The following is a 13,384-nucleotide window of genomic DNA, read 5'->3' on the forward strand; positions in this document are numbered from 1 at the left end:
TTTTATATCTACTCGACAGACATGAGAAATCCATATTTGATTTAGGTACTATATGATAATTAATTCCACCATAACAATGCACTTATCTAGAGATTAAAGGGATAAGGGACAATTTGGGGCTTATTAAATTAATTGATGTACTATTTTAGCTTTTGAAACAAATCAAACTTTGCTCTGCCAGGGAACAAATGCCATTTTCCATGACCATGGATAGATGTAGTGTTGGGTGAGTCATTTACACTTTATTTCTGTTCCCTCTCCTTAAATGAGAATATTTTTATTCTCATGAATTTATGGACAATATGTTTGCTAAAAACATAAAAACTGTGACTGTGCTGTAAGAGTGGACCTATGGAAGTATCTTCCAAATAGAACAGTGACACTTTTATTTCTCTCACATTTAACCAATGTACAGAACATGTGGATGAACCTCCAGCACCTGTGGCATCCGGCAGGTAGCAGGAATAAGCGAATAAGGGAGGGTCATCTTTAGATTCCTGATGTTTCCTTGAGACATAGTATAAGAAAAGAAAATGCTGGAGTCTGCACCTGATGTGTTTGGGGTTTGCCATCAGGATAAAAATATTACAGACAAATACACATAGATAACTAGAGGAAGAATTCAGAGAAATAAGTGAGCTAGCTTTCTCTTATATCATTTTCTCCTCTGCAGAGGGAAATGGAATCCTAAAAAACTAATTTTCCTTTAATTTGCCAGAAGACAGCTTTTCTGAGAAACAGGCTTCCAAGCTAGAAGGCAGACCAGCTCTAATATTCACCCACAAGTAATCCCCAGTAAGGATTATACATTTTAAAGGAGAAAGGTGTATATTCTGCGATGATCCTTTTACTTCTCAGCATTTTTCATAGTTGTTCTGTCAAAACGTACCGCTTTGAGAACACAGTCCTCCTGTAAAAGTGTAGGTGACCAAGATTGTTGATGTTTTTCAAAACCCACTGGTAAAATCCCCAAATCTCAGAAAAACTAAATCCCAGGCATCCAAGGCAATGATAGCCAAGATGCAGTTTATGTAGCTCTGCTGTCTAAAATGGAGGATTCCCTGATGTAAGATCGTTAGTAAGATAGTTACTCTCGTTCTTCAAAGCAGTCATCTTAGGGGAAAAAAAAAAAAAGAGAGAGAGAGATTATGCACAGGCAATGCAGTCAAACCTTAATGAATGCTGAATTTCCACTGACTTGTGCCAGCATGTTGCTTGTGCCAGAAAAATGGCAGAAGGTGATGTACAACACAATTAGTGCCTAGGTAGTGGAAGAAAAGAGGGATTAAAAGAGAATTTAGGGAAAGAGTAACCTATTTCTTATTTTGTGCATGAGAAAAGCCCACGGAACCTGGGCCTTGCAGCCACATATAAAGTCACTCAAAATTTGCGTATCATTGACTGCTACAGTCAGTTACAAGCGGGGCTGCTACTATTTCTGCAGCCAGTCTGTGCTGTGAGAGGACACTGACATCCTGCCATCGGGGCCTAAGTGAAACTTAGGGTGAGTCTGTCCCCTCTGAGTGGGGAACTCCCCAAAACGTGTTTGGAGCTCAGCATTGTGGCGTTCCTTCCATGATTTACATTACCCTTTTCTGGGTTCAGTCAGCTCTACAAGGCAAAAATGAGCACTTCATAGGTTGAGTAAAACCCTCTTGAAAGGGATGAATGTTACAACTACTCCACATTCAAGTTCATAGTAAGGAATTGCACAAGGAGCCTCATACCAAAACACTGCCACACGTTACCACTCTAAACAAACTTGTGTCCTGTGAGATCCCACTCAGGAATTTGAACTATCTGGGTGGAGGGCTTATATAGAGAGAGTTTCTGTGAGTATTCTTGTGGCTGTGTGGAGGTGGGACAGAGAGAAAGAAAAAGGAGATGAAAAGAGAAAGGCAGAGGATATCAACTTTTTTTTTCTTTTTTCTTTTTTTTTTTTTTTTTTTTAAGCATATGTGAGCTTGCTTTGGTTGTGCTCCAAGCAGGCACAATTTCTTGTGCCCACGCTATCAGCAAAGGCTTAGTAGCTCAGGCTTACTAACCATGGCTACACTGTTTATGGTTTGGAGCTGAGTCACACCCATCCGGAGCAAAGGCTGGCAACGGTGCAGTTAAAACCATAAGAGACCTGAAAAACAATTCCAGACACAGGCAGAATAAGCTCGTTGAGTCTACTCAGAAGAGTGTAAAGGTCTTAGACTTCCAGCAGGGCTGAAAGACTGTCCATAAAAGTTTAAATTAATCTTAGTGCTGAGCTACAGGAATTCATCTTGCAGTTCTTGTCCTTCAATCCAGTAACTTAACTGCATATACATTCTGGCAAAATTTCTCCTCTTAGTTTTGAAACTGGAACGCACTCTCCAGTTATCTGCTCCATAAGTGATTTAATCCTTATTATTAACTGGTTTTGTTGACTTCAGCTTTCAGCCATGAGATTGTGTTAGTCTCATTTTTCTGTTCTCTGACATTTCATCCATATTGTGTGATGTTGGCTAAATCCAGCTGATGTGCATCAAATCAAATACTGATGTATCCACAAAAAAAAAAAAAAAAAAAAAAAAAAAAAAAAAAAAAAAAAAAAAAAAAAAAAAAAAAAAATCAATTATTTCAGGCCTCAAATTTGGATATGTCCAAGGCTAATGAAAATCTGAAACAAATCTCTCAGCTTTCTTCTGAAAGTCTATGTGAATCTCAGCACCTATGTCACGTCTGCACCAGCTGAATTAGTAAAATCATGATGTGTCTCAATCCCTCCAAGACAAAAGGGAGAATGTAGTCAGGAAGCCTAGCTGGCCTTAGAGAAACCTCTGGGATCTGAGCTTTGCTTTGACAATTTCTGCATTTTATAAGAAATATTCAGTGACAAAAATTCATGAAGAGTTCTTGGAGAACTTTTAGCAGAAACTAAAAACCTAGATCTCCCCTCTTCTGGGTAAAGCACCTAAGGCTCTGAAGCCTAGGATCACATCTTCCTTTCCACTGGGTAGAACTCAAAGGCTTTTTAAATTTCTCTGGTGCTGATAAATTATTGCCAGCTGCAACTCCAACAGGCGGCAGAAGTTCAGAAAACACAGCCAGAAGGCCATTGATTTAAAATTTGTCAATCAGCACCGTTCATAAGAAGATATTTCTGCCACATGTCCTGAAGAGAGAAGACATCCCTCTTAAAATGTTGAGTGCTTAAGTGCCAGAGCAAAGCTGGAATTACCACGAGCACTGGTTAGGTGTAGGCAAGCCAAAACAGTAGAGCAAGCTGACTGTAACTCCTAGTGCTACCTTCCTCTGACCACACATAGCACAGGAACCTGACATGACTCCACCCAACCATTTCATAAGTCTTGCACAAAACGAAAGGGTTGCAATTTTCAATATTGTGATGTTCACTTATAAATATAAATGAAAGCTCTCAATAAAAATACAGATTTCTCAGCGATGGCGGTAACGTTGCATTTGTCCTGAGAATATGTATCATTTCAAGGGCAAACACTACAGGTCTTTTAATGTCTTGATATGTCTTAAGAATCTCTCTGAACTCTACACTGCAACAACCCTCTCCAAGGACAAAAACCTGTATCTTGTGCTTTGAAAATTTGAGCCTAATAATTCAATGAGAGGTGTGTCTTTTCTCCTTAGTTTTAATAAGGATAGGATCTCATTCTTCATATGCATCTCTTCTCCATGTCTCACAGGGTAATGGTCAAACCTGGCAATGTTTTTAGTCAGTGATGGAGAGCCTATCTATGTGCTCCCCACATAGTGAGGAGTGTTGCATTTGGCTAACAAGCAGAGCTGACTGGAAGCTGGTTGCTTCCTGCTGAAGCATGGAGAATACCCTGTGTGCTATACCGATGTTCAGGCACACTGATTCCACAACAGAGGTATTACCTCTGCATTACAAGGTAACGGTGATTATAGCAAATTTCTTTTTCATAATCTAGCTGCATACATAGCTGTGGATAAGATATTTAAAGGGAAACAAAGAAGCAAACAAAACTGCAGGGGTGAGTTTGAAGCTTGACCCCATTAATTTCCTTTTCAAGACAAACTTTCAGTTAAAAAGCCAGAGAAACCTTAAATCAACAATGTAGCTTTTTAGCATATATCTTATCTTGTATCTAAAGAACAATATTGGGATACACAACATGTATTACAATAACACACTACAATATATGTGAGGTAATGTATATTACTTTACATTTTCTATTACATGTTGTACATTTTGTACAGGTGTGCATTTATAAATAATTTTATGTTTAAATATAAAATCAAGTTTACATCCTAATTTAAGGAAAGTTTTAAACATAAATGGCACTCAGTATAGCTGAACAATCTTACCTCCCTTCCCCTTCAAATGCACGTCTCTGGCATACAGAGGTACTATAGCAAGACACTGAGGCAGTTTGACTTTATGAAGTGTAATGCCAAAGTGCTTCCAGAGTCCATTAGCATACTGCACTCCAGCAGCTTTGATTTCATCTCACAAGAGTTAAGAAGAAATTCACTTAATCAGAATGGCTAGGCTCAGTTTACCAACTTCTTTTAATACTTTAACATCTTTGTTGGAAACTGCACTGTGAACCCTCAAAATCAATCATCGCAACTTGTGCTGGCAATTAGGATTAAGGAAATTAAACCCAGGAGACACACTAGTCGTACATACAAAGCTGATCCCATGGGGGAGATTGCTTCACCTGCTCGAGCATGCCAGAAACATCTCTTAAGGCTTTACATCATCACCACACTGGAAAAAACCCCAGTTCTGTAGAGCAGCAGTGTGAGATGTGTTGATATATGTTGTAGGCTGTCGGGGGCTTTCCCCAACATTCAGGTGGTTTCAGGGTCTTTGCTCTCCTGCACAGCTCCGAGCCGAGCCGAAGGAAGAGACGGAGTTCTCAGGTTTAGATTTTTTTCAAGGTTGCATACTTCATTTATTGTTTCTTATCTTACAATTTTCTCAGAGTCCGACAAGATGTTCGCAGCTGCATGGATTCCTCACGTCTCCCCCCGAGCTGGGCTGTCCTTATCTTTTATACTAATTACTACGTATTTCTTGTTTACTATTTCTTACCAATGTCTATCACTATTACTAAAAAGGTCATCTTTACTTTGACCCAATCCTCACTAACTACTTTGTGCCACGTCAATGCAGCAATGGCGTGAGGGAAGGAGAAGAAGAAGGAGACAATGCCCCAGATTCTCCATCTTGTCCCCATTCACTTCAATGCAAGGAACCTAAAATTACTATTTTCTCACCCTGTGATAAGCTAAACTACTATTTCTCACATTCTTGTGGCCTGTAAACCTTCTCTAAGTGTAGGAAGTTTTTCCCATGGACTGAGATCAAAGCCAGTGTCTCTCTGAGCTCTGGGCCAGGGTCCCAGACCCCCCTGCCCAGGTCCCTGACCCTCCAGGGCAACCAAAGGAATGCCCTGGACTCCAACAGTAGGCCTCTGGAGTTTTCAGTTAGCTGTAACTTCAGCTTTGCCACATCAGCAGAGCCCATACCAGGTGCATTGCCTCAGCTGTGGCACCTGTCTGTTAAACAAAAATGAACAAACAAAAAGAGATCATCAACTCCAGATAACTCTCCTCTCACTGAAGTTCTGCACAGTTTAAATTGCAGATGTCTAAATTAGCAAGTGCAGGGTCCCTTCAGCTCGTCACTGGGAACACTTGTTGCTGTATTTGCTGCCTTTCACTCTTCACCCAGCTGAACAGGTTCCCCTAGGATAACAATGCCTGTGATGGATAATAGTTTAGCATTTGGGGAATAGAAGAAGCAATATGAATTTTCAGGAGGACTGGGTTCTTTTTAGTTTTAATTTAGTTTAATTAGTTTCAAGGCCTTCACAGAATGAGTCAGGCAGATTTGAAAACATTTTAAGTAGCATTCATATTTTCAAATGGTTTATGTCTTTGCAGTTGCCAGGGAAAAGACTTATTGAAGGGCTTGGCTTTGGCCTCACTTTGCTTCTATCAAAGGTAATGGCTTCAATGTTTTCAGTGGCAGCAGATAGTTGACATCAGATCTTTGGGAAATCCCACCCATGATGTCTCCTGAGTCTGAAGACAATGCTTGATGTAAAGTTTTGTCAGTTTGGGGGATGGTGATGCTTCTTTCACTTTTGTTTGGTTTTACTTATCTCAGGGTGTTAGGAGCAACAGTTGCAGAAAAAGGATGCACTAATTATATTCTCATGTATGTTTTTACTAGAAGGGATAATTATAAGACTAATTCAGAAAAAAAAAAAAAAAGATCTGTACATAACTAAAAAACTAAAGGAGGTGTGCAAGCATGCTGTAAAGAAAAAAGGTTTGTAAAGACCTTATTTGTAAAGCATTATTTAAAATGGCAAAATTGTTATAAATATATCTAACTAAGCTTTACCATGCCTGCACGCATATACAGGGGTTTTTTTGTTTGGGGATTTTTTAATAGTGACAAAATTTCACCAACAAATGCTTTTTCAGTGCAATGACTGTGTACTATACAGAGCCACACATTCCTGCAGTAATGGTTTTCAATGATGATTCTAAAACAGCACTCTTGAAATTTTTTTTTTTAAATAAATGTTTAGAAGGTGCAATTTATAAGCTCCCTAAAATTATCAATTAGCTTTATTTCCTGGGTTTCCTTGACTGCTCCTTGAGTGCTATGACTAGACTTTGATATATCAACAAACAAAGTTTATGACATAATATGTGTTTGGTTGATATGTTTACTTACCTTTTAATATGTTTACTTACTACATTATATAGCAGTTGATTTAGGATTTCCTCTTTAAATTACCCTGTCTATTTAGAGGCATTATTTGACAACGTTTCCCACTGCATTGTGTTTTTCTTCCTGTCAGGTGAATCAATAATTTATTGATATATTTTTCGTTAAATAAACGTAAAAAAACTGATAGGCACAGTTAGCCCAGGAAAACACATGCAAGGAAAATGGAAATACTTATTATATATTTACACTACTTCCTTGCTACAAAATAGCCAGTAAACTAACCTCTACATCCCTAGTGCAGCCTTACAAAAGAATGATCCATATTTAACCTCTAACAGCAGATTCTTACCCAGAAGCAGATCCACCTTCAGCATAAAGGAAAGAAAAAAGAAATTTCATTGCTGCAAACTCAGGAGCTCTGAGCCACACCAGTGCAGCTACAGTTTGTGTTCTTTTGCATTCTCTCCACTTTTCTAGTTTGAGGCAGATGAACAGATTGTAGAGAAACTCAAAGCAGAGACTGAAGAGAGCTAGTAATAGGGTGTGCAGAGAAACTGCTTGTCATGTTTAGCTGGTCCAGAATTTCAACAGAACTTTAGGAGCACTGACTTGAGCTGTTCACAGTGTCATTAAATGACAAGCTCAGAAAACATTGTTCCTGTGTTGCATGCAGCAGCATTTTGTCATTAGTCAAGGCGGACTCTTCACATTTTCAATTAAGTTGAGTTTTATACAGTGTCTACCAGGAAAAAACAAACAAAACAAACAAACAAACAAAAACCACACACACAAAAAAGCCACCTCACATTTTAGGAATGTAAATAAATGTATACATACCACATTTAGGAAAAAAAAAATTAACAACTATTAAATTTTAGCTGATGTTATTTGGCTTTTTCTAGTACTAGTCCCTACATTTAAATTCTTACAGATTATTGACAGCAGGGTTTAATGCTGTGGGACAGAAAAAACTCACTAGTTTGATTTTTTTTCTCATTGTATGTTAAGAGAGGACCTACCATTAACCTAAAATTGTCTTAAAGATGTTTAATTTAAAAGTTTGAAAAACCCTCTTCCCTATTTTTGTCAATCAGATGTAGTATTTCAGAGAACTGTGATGGAAATGCTTGTCTATACTATCAGAGAAATAATATTCTAGATTTATGAATCACTTTCTTCTATTTATGTGGGTTTTACAATTTCAGAGGGTGATTCAGGACCTTAGCAGGATGAAGGATGTCTCACAGCCACCCAACTCTCTCCATGAATGAAAGAGGGTGCTAGGGATGCTGGTTTTCTGAGTACAAACAGCTGGTTGTGGCTGTAGCTAGGCTACCAGCAGCAGGGAACCTTTAGCTGCTCATTACCACCCCCACCCCAGATTTCCACCTCCCAGGTTCTGCCAGTGTAACTTGTCTGGCTGCTCCCCAGCCCGTGTCGAAATGAGCCCACTCACTTTCAGTGACAGGTCTTTGCAGGTCCATTTGGGTTTGCCCAAACTGAAATAGAGAGTGACTTTTTGAAAGACTGGGCCAGCAGAATTGGGGGCAGCACTTTTCAGAGGATATTTCTCATCAGGGGAGTGGAGGAGTCCCTTGACCTAGCAAAGCTGCCCCTGAAATGGGGCAGCACTGCAGGTGCCTTCTTGTCTGACAGCGAGAGGGCAGGACAAGTGCTGCACTCCAAGCGCAGCCAGTTCCAGCAGAAGCTCAATGATATCCCCAGCCACAGATTACTGCCCTGCCTCGTAAACTGGAGCCCGGCATTTCCCCAAACGCCACGCTGTATCTGTGATTGCTCTTAGCCTCAGTCTTTAAAGTGGTTTGATTAATTAAATACCTCCAAAGACTTGTGTTTCTAACCTAACCCACTTTCACAAGTAGTGAACTAGGGTGTGGCCACATAAATGGATGTATTGGTAGACCTGACAGGGATCTCTAGTTTCACCTGGTATAGGTGGTAGGTGAAGCAACACCTGAGACCTTTGTTAAAGCCTTCTGAAGAGCAGTCATGTCTTCTTCTGCCTGCTTGATATAAACCCCCATGGAAAAATCACTTTGGGGTTCTTCCCTTTTCTAATTTTTTTTTAGCTACTTCATTCTAGAAGTACTTGGGCATGCTAGGAATAAATGTGGAAAGCAGTGTATTCCAGGTAAGTCCCCTGCATTCATAAACCAAATACTAACATCACACTGGAAACATGAGCATATACTTTAAGAAAAGGCTGATGTAGAACTGAAGACAGGGTTACCACAAGCAGAATTACTCAACAGAAGGCTTAAGATGATAGAATCACTTCTCTGGAATTCTTGTGTAACTGAAATGAGACTTTCCCTGTCCACATAGATGAATGCAAGGTTTATTACTTTTAACACTAATTTATCTGAAAAAGTGGAATCTTTCTTGCACCAGCTTTTTTTTACACAAGGAAAACAGAAGATAAGACTTTAAACAAGGGAGAGAAAAAACATTGTGACAATGACATTTTTCTCAGCTTAATGTTCATATTGGTACTTAGAATGTCTCAGCTGGTGCTGCTGCTGAAGCTGAGACAGATGAAGGCCTTTGCTCTTGCTTCAGCAAATCATGCAAACCAATGGACTTGTATATGATAAGCAGTAAGTCACCTCATGGAATCATGTAATAGAGTAAGAGAGCTTGAATGCTGCTGCATCAAGGCCTAACAGACTTGCTAACCACTGAACCCAGATTCTCTGATGGAATTCCACTAGAATGTGAAAAACCTACTTATTGTGAGGGTGGTCAGATACTGGAACAGGTTGCAAAGGGAGCCTGTGGAGTCTTCATCCTTCCAGATATCCCAAATCCAGTCGGACACAGCTCTAAGCAACCTGCAGTATCTGACCCTGTTTTCAACAGAGGGTTGGACTAGATAATCTGCAGCGGTCCCTTCCCACTTCAATCATTCTGTGACATTAAAACTTCTGAGAGACTGTGATCTTGAATGTTAACAATTCACTGGCTGATCATAGCATGAGAGTGTTCAAGGTAGTCCAGGTTCCATGGTGTGCATGGTGTTAGCCCACCTCTACTCTGAACTTCATTGATCTGATTCCTCTTGACTTGTATGGAAACTGTATACCAGATGCTCTGTTTCTGCGAATAATCAGGAGAAATTAATGGCCAAAAAAATTTTATCAGATTTCTAAATTTAACTGCCTTTCTAATACGTGTGTGGAACTGATTGCACTTTTATTGATTAGTACAGTAGAAAAGTTGGCTTTGTTTTCTGTTTTGTAGTAACTAGCTACTAAATATCTGTTTTCTGCTATTCCCTGCAGTATTTGTGCAGAGGACTAGCGAATGAAAGTTCAAGAAGTTTAAAGTGTGGTTGTAGTACTTTGAGATGGTAGAGATGTCCCCTAAACAGTGGTAGAAGCAGCTTTGCTGAATCCTATGACATGTTCCAATAGCTTGAAAAACATTATGATGGTAGTGTGGAGTGCTTGAACATTTTTCTTCTTTGAAGATAAAATGTAAAGCTGTTCTGAAATTTATTTTAAATGGTTTATGTGAGTTTCTTCCTAACAACTGAACTGTATTATAGATTTCTTTCCAAAGGTAACTCATAGATTATTTTTGCTTACAAATAACAATTCTGAAGTAACAAAAATTTCTACACAACACCAGACATTGATAATGATGATATAAAATGATAAATATCTGCTAATGATAAATAAAAATAGTTACCAGGCTTCAGCATGCCTGCATTTGAAAGAGTGGAACAAGAAGTGTGTTGAGACTGCTTAGTTTGTATACATGTAACCCCTCAGCATCAGCATTTGGAATTATTTGCCTACAGCCACATACTCATTTATAAGGAACTGTTGACAATAATGTCTCTTTTGACAGTTCCAAGGCTATATTTCAAGGTGGCTCTGTAGTGCAACCAGCATACCTTGGACACAAAATGTGATGTAGGGCTACATAACTTTGATCTGTGTCCTTCCTAAATGTTGTTGTAGAAAAGTGGTAGTGTGTTATAGTTGCATCCTCTAATTACTTAAAAATAGAAACAGTTGTGAAGTTAAGCTATAAACTAATTTCTATGACAACCAAAAATACGGTCAAAACATGGCTTTTCTAGCACAGCCTACATCTGTGGTACGGAAGTTTGCACCACGTATTGGAAAAGAGCATTTTTGCCTTTTTCCTCTGAAATCCTATAGATCAGTGTTTCTCTTGTTAGTATCAGAGCTTTTCAGACAAGAGGCATCTTTCAACACCAGCAGGTCAGGTATGATGGAAAAAGACAACAGCTACAGAAAGATAAAGCGACCAGATAATTCCTGTGCTTTTTAACTGAAAGCTGTAGCAGCAGGCCAGCCAGCCGGAACATAAATTGTGTTACAGAGAAAGTGTCACACAGACACAAAGGGATGACTATATGGGTAGTAGAAAAACAACATGCTGCTATTCTTAGGTTTCCAGGAACTTCACCTACAACCTGCCACTGTCCAGAGATCCGACAGGACTCGCAAGTGACAGAAAGCGAACAGAAAAAAATCATATTGACACAGAAAATACTGAGGGAGTGAAGAAAGAGACCAACTGCACTCTTCTACCCATCAGCAACTTTCCCGATTGATTTCACCCTGAGGTACAATGTTTCCATTGAACCTGTATTTGGTTCAATTGAGGAAAAAAGGGCATCTGCAAATAGGTTATTAGCTCTACCACTTCTTTCTATTGCTGTCTCACTGCTAAAATTTTGCTTTTCCTTCATACTACTCATTAGTTGTAGATAACTATAAATTAAGTGTCAACAGGATTGCTTCTCCCCTTCTCATAAATCCAGGAAAAATTACCTCTTCAAGTCTACTGGATTTCCTCTCTGCCTTACCAGGCTCCTACTGCTCTCATGGAATTGTTTTTGCTGTTTCCTAGCTGCAAATTTAAAGAAACTGGAGTGACTGTGGAAATAGGGTGGGGACAGTTTTAGAACTGAGCTTATGCATATGCAGGGAAAGAACCAGCAAAGGGTGCCTGGGAAGATGATGGAATCTCTGTTTGCAGAGGCATTCTGAACTTGACAAAGTCTTCCGCTGCCTGCTTTAACGGAGCAGAGGGTTTTATTTGATGACCTCCTGAGATTCCTTTCAACCTGAATTATCCTGCAAGTCTAAAAGTAGGGAGAAAAAATGGAAAAGGAATATAATTAAATGAGGAAGGTAACAATAGAACTAATCTAATCCTCCCCCCCCCCCCCCCCCCCCCCCCAAGTTATTTTGGTTTGGAATGGGATGCAGGACTAATGCAAATTTTTTCAGATGGCATAGGAATAGATCACTGCACAGGTGCATAATTCTCCTGTGGATGATATTTCATCTGTCTTAATAGAGGGCTGACTCTGTTTTCTCTTTCTGAATGGATAGTACACAGTGAAGCTGTAGTGGGTTGCTCCCATCATCTATTAATGATTAAAGGCACCTAGGAAAAATGCTGGAGAACAGGTGGGAAAAGAAACAGGAGACAGTTAAGTAATTCTGACCTGTTTCTTTCCTATGTTACTCAGTACCTAGGCAATATACTAAGGTATATTATAGGTTATGTAGCCCTACATCACATTTTGTGTCTAAGGTGGGCCTGAACTTCTGATTAAAACAGGCATCTCCTGTTAAAGGCCATGTTTGCAGTTTTTCCGTGTGGAACTATACCACTTTGTACAAACGATTTAAATATACATGAATAGCATGCAAACTAGCGGGTGTGACTCTCTAATTTGGTGGTTTACACATATAACTGGGAGCAAACTAAGCTGAGTTCTTGCCCTGGTGAATTATTAGTATAAATTATTTAATTAGTATTTAATTTGTTTAAGTTCAACAAAGCTCTTGAAACTGTACCAAGAGTAGCACCTAACCTCTCCTGCTCCAGAGATACCGTAGTTTGTTGTCAAAATAATGTTGTGGGAGAACAAGAGGTATGAGTTCAAATGCCCCCAGGTAAAGAGGGAAAATGAGGCCTATGGCTGCTGTATGATGCTCCATGCACATCCTAACCACAGCTCTTGGCTAAAGGCAGGTGGCCAACCCCTTGGAAAACCTTTGGTTCTCGTTCGGCTTCTTCTGCAGGTACTTGAGAGGGATCGCTTAGTTTCAAGCTGTTAACAAGTCAATCACTTTTATTTTTCTCGTTAAAACTAAAAGGAAAAATAGATGGGTGGCATTTGAACTTCAAATGAAGAATTGATTACCCCACCTTGTAATGGAGCGTTTCTCTCAGCGGCACCGGTTTGTCTTGCTAGTGATTTATCAGGGTAATGTAATGAGGAGACCTGATACAACAGCACGCTTGCATCTGGAGGATGAATGGATTTACACGGCAAAACAAACCCCCGGGATGAAAAAGGCAGAAACGCTGCGGCTGATTTCAGTCGAGGAGGTGAAACCGGAACATAGGAGAAAAACGAAGGCACGCTGAAACGGTCTGAAACAGTGCACCTGTACAAGGACCACTGCAGAGGTTCGCGAGCGGATGCCGCTCGCCGCACGCAACTTGCCCGACGCGCCCAGACCCCCGCCCGGTTCGCCTTCCCGACGGCTGATGGAGAACCCCGGGCCCGTGATTAGCCGCCGCCGCCGGGGCGGGGGGCGCGGCGCCGCCGGGGGAGCCAATCGGGAGCGGCGGCCGCCC

At 40.1% G+C, this 13,384-nt stretch overlaps 1 long non-coding RNA gene across 1 annotated transcript; it reads left to right on the top strand.

The window, feature by feature from the left end:
- The first annotated feature begins 8,765 nt into the window (after window positions 1–8,765).
- Window positions 8,766–13,306, top strand: LOC120751059 (uncharacterized). Its single transcript, XR_005700254.1, has 3 exons — window positions 8,766–8,879; window positions 11,172–11,348; window positions 12,898–13,306. It is a non-coding gene; the product is annotated as an uncharacterized LOC120751059 (long non-coding RNA).
- Window positions 13,307–13,384: the final 78 nt, after the last annotated feature.

The sequence above is a fragment of the Hirundo rustica genome, chromosome 3 (assembly GCF_015227805.2).
Source record: "Hirundo rustica isolate bHirRus1 chromosome 3, bHirRus1.pri.v3, whole genome shotgun sequence".
Taxonomy (NCBI): Eukaryota; Metazoa; Chordata; class Aves; order Passeriformes; family Hirundinidae; genus Hirundo; species Hirundo rustica.